Source organism: Bufo gargarizans, chromosome 9, assembly GCF_014858855.1.
Source record: "Bufo gargarizans isolate SCDJY-AF-19 chromosome 9, ASM1485885v1, whole genome shotgun sequence".
Classification (NCBI taxonomy): domain Eukaryota; kingdom Metazoa; phylum Chordata; class Amphibia; order Anura; family Bufonidae; genus Bufo; species Bufo gargarizans.
Window position 1 is genome coordinate 188,123,865 of NC_058088.1, and position 6,305 is coordinate 188,130,169.

Sequence of the window (6,305 nt, forward strand, 5' to 3'; positions counted from 1 at the left end):
AGCGCAATTATTTTTGGGGGGACATTATGGATACACGATTAGTGTCAGTAATACTTTTTCCTGGGCGCAGTTATTTTTATTTTGTTAGTTTGTTATTTTACTTACTTATTGTCTTGTTAAACTCTGCAGGGACGAGAGATACATAGCAAGATAGTAACATAGTAACATAGTACATAAGGCCATAAAAATACATTTGTCCATCCAGTTCGGCCTGTTATCCTGCAAGTTGATCCGGAGGAAGGCAAAAAAAACCTGTGAGGTAGAAACCAATTTTCACTACCTAAGGCCTCTTTCACACTTGCGTTGTCCGGATCCGGCGTGTACTCCATTTGCCAGAATTACACTCCAGATCCAGAAAAACACAAGTGAACTGAAAGCATTTCAAAATGCGTTCAGTGTTACTATGGCAGCCAGGACGCTATTAAAGTCCTGGTTGCCATAGTAGGAGCGGGAGAGCGGTATACTTACCGTCCGTGCGGCTCCCGGGGCGCTCCAGAATGACGTCAGAGCGCCCCATGCGCATGGATGACGTGATACATGCGATCACGTGATCCATGCGCGTGGGGCGCCCTGACGTCACTCTGGAGCGCCCCGGGAGCCGCACGGACGGTAAGTATACCGCTCCCCCGCTCCCCACTACACTTTACCATGGCTGCCGGGACTTTAGCGTCCCGGCAGCCATGGTAACCATTCAGAAAAAGCTAAACGTTGGATCCGGCAATGCGCCGAAACGACGTTTAGCTTAAGGCCGGATCCGGATTAATGCCTTTCAATGGGCATTAATTCCGGATCCGGCCTTGCGGCAAGTGTTCAGGATTTTTGGCCGGAGCAAAAAGCGCAGCATGCTGCGGTAATTTCTCCGGCCAAAAAACGTTCCGGTCCGGATTTCACTCCATTCAGAATGCAATGGGATAATCCTGATCAGGATTCTTCCGGCATAGAGCCCCGACGACGGAACTCTATGCCGGAAGAAAAGAACGCAAGTGTGAAAGAGCCCTAAGGTGAAAAAAAATTCCTTCCTGACTCCAATCAGGCATCAGAATAAATCCCTGGATCAACGACCCCTCTCTAGTAGCTATAGCCTGTAATATTATTACGCTCCAGAAATACATCCGGGCCCCTCCTGAACTCCTTTATTGTACTCACCATCACCACCTCCTCAGGCAGAGAGCTCCATAGTCTCACTGCTCTTACCGTAAAGAATCCTCTTCTATGTTTGTGTAGAAACCTTCTTTCCTCCAGACGCAGAGGATGTCCCCTCGTCACAGTCCTGGGGATAAATAGATGATGGGAGAGATCTCTGTACTGACCCCTGATATATTTATACATAGTAATTTGATCTCCCCTCAGTTGTCTTTTTTCTAAAGTGAATAGCCCTAATTTTGATAATCTTGCAGGGTACTGTATTCCCTCATTCCTGTAATTACTTTAGTTGCCCTCCTCTGGACCCTCTCCAGCTCTGCTATGTCTGCCTTGTTCACAGGAGCCCAGAACTGTACACAGTCCTCCATGTGTGGTCTGACTAGTGATGTGTAAAGTGGTAGGACTATGTTCTCATCACCGCCATCTATGCCCTTTTTGATGCAATCCATTATCTTATTGGCCTTGGCAGCTGCTGCCTGACACTGGTTTATACAGCTTAGTTTGCTGTTCACTAAAATTCCTAGATCCTTTTCTATGTCAGTGTTACCGAGTGTTTTACCATTTAGTATGTACGGGTGACTTGCATTATTCCTTCCCATGTGCATAACTTTACATTTGTCAGTGTTAAACCTCATCTGCCACTTCTCTGCCCAAGCCTCCAATCTATCCAGATCCCTCTGTAGTAGTATACTGTCCTCTGTAGTTTATATACAGTATGCTGTCCTCTGTAGTATATATACAGTATACTGTCCTCTTCAGTGTCAATTACTTTACACAGTTTAGTGTCATCTGCAAAATTTTTTATTTTACTGGGCAAGCCTTCTACAAGATCATTAATAAATATATTGAAGAGAATAGGGCCCAATACTGGCCCCTGAGGTACTCCACTAGTGACAGTGACCCCTCCAGTACTGACCCCTGAGGTACTCCACTAGTGACAGTGACCCCTCCAGTACTGACCCCTGAGGTATCCCACTAGTGACAGTGACCCAATCTGAGTATTTACCATTAATAACCACCCTCTGTTTTCTATCCCTCAGCCAGTTACTTACCCACATACAGACGTTTTCTCCCAGGCCGAGCATTCTCATTTTATATACTAACCTTTTATGTGGTACAGTGTCAGATGCTTTGGAGAAGTCCAGATACACGACATCCATTGATTCGCCGCTGTCAAGTCTAGAACTTACCTCCTCATAGAAACTGATTAAATTAGTTTGACATGACCGATCCCTCATGAAGCCATGCTGATATGGCGTTATTTGCTCATTTCTGTTGAGATACTCTAAGATAGCATCTCTCAGAAAACCTTCAAACAGTTTACCCACGACAGATGTTAGACTTACCGGCATATAGTTTCCGGGCTCTGTTTTTGGACCCTTTTTAAATATTGGCACCACATTTGCTATGCGCCAATCCTGTGGAACACTCCCTGTCAGTATAGAGTCCGCAAATATCAGAAATAAGGGTCTGGCTATGACATTACTTAATTCTCTTAGGATACGGGGGTGTATGCCATCTGGTCCTGGCAATTTGTCTATTTTAATCTTTTTAAGACTCCGCTGTACTTCTTCCTGGGTCAGACAGGGCACTTTTAATGGGGAATTTATTTTTACATTCTGCATTTCATCTGAAAGTTTATTTTCTTCAGTGAATACATTGGAGAAAAAAATATTTAACAGCTTTTACCATTTATATAACTGAAGAACATTTCAGGGTTAGTTTTCCTCTCTTTGGCAATTAATCTCTCGGTCTCTAGTTTGGCCGCTTTTATTTGTTTTTTACATATTCAATTTTTTTCCTAGTTTTTCAGTGCTTCCTCGCTACCCTCCTGTTTTAGTGACTTAAATGCTTTCTTTTTGTTATTCATTGCCTTCTTAACAGTTCTATTTATCCAGATTGGTTTCTTCTTGTTCCTTAACCCTTTATTCCCATAAGGTTTGTACCTCTCCCAATTAGATTTTAGGATGCATTTAAAAATATCCCATTTTGTGGCTGTATTTTTATTTCTGAGGACTTTGTCCCAGTTAGTTACGCCTATGGCCTCTCTTAGTTGGCTAAATTTTCCTTTTTTGAAGTTTGGTATTTTTGTTCCTCCCTGTAGAAATGCTCTTTTGAAGGATAATTGGAGGATTATTACTTTATGGTCACTATTTCCCAGGTGTCCCCCGACCTGCACGTCTGTTGTTCTGTCAGGCCTATTGGTTAATACTAAGTCCAGTATGGCTGTCCCTCTAGTTGGGTCCTGAACCGGTTGGGTAAGGTAATTGTCTTTGGTTATTGCCAAGAACCTGTTTCCTTTATGACATGTACAGGTCTCAGTTAGCCAGTCTATATCTGGGTAGTTGAAGTCCCCCATAATAACCACCTCATTATGATTTGCCGCCTCGTCTATCTCATTTAGTAGTTTTTCTGTGGACTCTGGTATATTAGGGGGTTTATAGTAAACTCCTATTAGTAATTTATTATTCTTTTTGCCTCCATGTATTCTCTACCCTTGAAAGAAGTCATCATGGTGGTCTGGTGTGAATAGGGATGAGGAAAGAGAACATCTACATCAGAGGAGACATCACTGGATGTAAGAGGTATGTGCGCTGCATTTTCCTGTATGTTTTATATCGCTGTATGTAATGGTTTCCAAGTATGTCTTTAACAGTAGGGCTGGAGGAAAGGGGTTAGGTTGAGAATTTGGCATGGGGGAGGGGGCACCATTTAAATTTTTGCCTCTGGCAACAGAAAGGCTATAGGTACACCCCTGCCCCTTGCCACAAAGCACTGAGGGAAGGGTGGGGGTCCCAGGCACATTCTTTGCACAGGGGCCCTCTGCTGTCTGTGTCCGTTCCTGCATACAACATTCAAATAATACTACCATATAGTGTCCATATAACACTGCCATGTATATTTGCGAAAGTAAACAGCTTTCGACATCTCCAATTACGGAGACCACTTGCTATAATTAGTTTGGTTCTCATTCGAAAGCATAAAATCTAGAAACCGTAATTTTGTGGCCGCGCTCCAGCTGCCATCAACAGGAAGAGCAGAGACTTCGAGGCACCGTCACCTCCATAGACTGTGGCACATCTGCACTGTCACCATTTTAATAAGACTGGGGACCGGGAAGTCAGGGTGCAGCACAGGGTTAGGTCTGGGGACGTGGGTGCAGGAATGGGTGCTGCAGTGCACTCTTGACCAGCAGCACATGCTGGCCACCAGTGGTACTGCGGTCTGTCTGTTTTCCTAAAGTCTTCTAAAAAGGATTCTCGTTTTGAGCCATGCCTCGTCTGACTCGTTGGGTTTTCTGCGGTCTACAGAATAGAGTACAAGACGTTATGCATGACCGACAGAGCAGCGACCCAGCGCACATTCCTACCAGGTGCACTGCTGAGTATTCAGTGCAAAGGCTGACAAGTGCCGGATTCTTCACATAGACAATCAGACGCTTCTGGGAGCGGTCGGCTACGCTGAAATGGCGTGAAACGTCCTCACTAGGGGCACTGAATCGTCTTCTTAAGTCAGCCATGTCCTTGCTATATCTGTTGACAACCAACATGACCACTATTAGGGATCCAGTATGGGTTGTCACCGAACTTCCCTAGCCTGCCTAGTGGTACAACATTATACTGCTACATGTTACATGGGGTGGGGTGTTTGATAGGTTTATGGGACCTCTGAAAAGACCTACCTCCAACACATAGGGTAATTGGATTACGACTCCCAATGGGGGTCAGGAACTGGAGTGCGTGATATCAGTAAAATAGGTTGGCATCAAAAGCATCCATGATATTGTACAAAACAAAATTCAAAAGACTGCAGTACCACTGGCGGCCAGCATGTGGTGCTGTACATAATACTTTCAGCATCACACGCTGGCCACCAGTGGTACTGCATTTTTTGAGGGTTTTATTATTATTTAGTTATTATACTCACTTATCCCTATGCTGAAACATTATTCTACCTATTGCTTGCCCTCTAGCACCTACCGCCATATGTCGCTGCATCCTGATGGAGAATATGATGAATACAGTAAAGCCTAATCAGGACAAGTTTTAAGACTTTCCAATTGCTCTTCAGTTCTTCATCATGTTCTTGATATCTGTTTGCTGTCAGTGAATGGGAACATTCCTCACATCCAGAGATGTACAGATCTAATGCTGCGGACAGTTCTGTTACAGTTGTATCCAGTCCTGTATCCTGTCTGATAGTCTGTTACAATGTATCAGAACAGATTTCCTAGATTGCATTTGTCCTGCAGTTTGTTACAGTGTGTCAGTGCAATCTTCAGTGAGATGGGCACAGGGGCAGCCCAAATCTTTCACTTGCCCTTAAAGGGGTCCTGTAGGTGGGTAATAGGGGGTTCTTACCTTGGGAAGGCTTGATCCTCAGCTGTCACTGCTGCAGGCTATCTGCTCTGATGCTATCAGTCAGTATATGTACATATACCAGGCGGCACTGCTCACTTATGTGCTAGTGCAGGAAGTGTAGTCACTACTAGCCCAGAGCTCCTTTATATGTGATGCCGGGTGTATCACGCCTACAATGTCACCCTCCCACACTGTACACATAGGTCTATCTCTTAAAGTGTGCCCTTAGTCTGCTGTATCGAGTGTGAGTGGCCTCTGCTACGTCTCTGCCTGAAAAAAACATCCACCTGCACCAGCCTTAGAGGGAATGTCCACCCCTGGACACTTGTGAACGCTTATTTTGTGTTTTTTTAAATCATATAAACCACTGTTCCTACATAATAGCACCACAAAGTGCCTAAATAACACCGTATAGAGCCCAAAAGGAAAGTGGTCATGCAGTTTCTATATAATACCACCATATAGTATCCAAATAAATGATGTCACACTGTTCCTATATAATACCACCATATAGTGCTCAAAGAAAAAGTGTCACACCGTTCCTATGTCATACCACCATACTGTTACTATATCATGATATTGCTATATAACAGTGATGGCTAACCTCCGGCACTCTAGCTGTGGTAAAACTACGACTCCCAGCATGCTCCAATCATTTCTGTGGAGTTCTGAGAACAGCCAAGCAAGTGTGGGAGTTGTAGTTTTACCGCAGCTGGAGTGACGAAGGTTAGCCATCACAGCAATATAATAATGCCACATAGTGCCCAAATAAAAGGTGCCTCCTGATTCCTATATAATACC

At 44.2% G+C, this 6,305-nt stretch overlaps 1 protein-coding gene across 1 annotated transcript in view; it reads right to left on the bottom strand.

Annotated features, from left to right (window-relative positions):
* The window catches only part of LOC122946144, a 50,392-nt gene extending 44,793 nt beyond the window's left edge, over positions 1–5,599 (bottom strand). The window contains exon 1 of the mRNA XM_044305542.1: positions 5,505–5,599. The gene's annotated coding sequence lies outside the window, so the exon portion shown is untranslated. The remainder of the gene's footprint in view (positions 1–5,504) is intronic.
* Between the last annotated feature and the right edge of the window lie 706 nt (positions 5,600–6,305).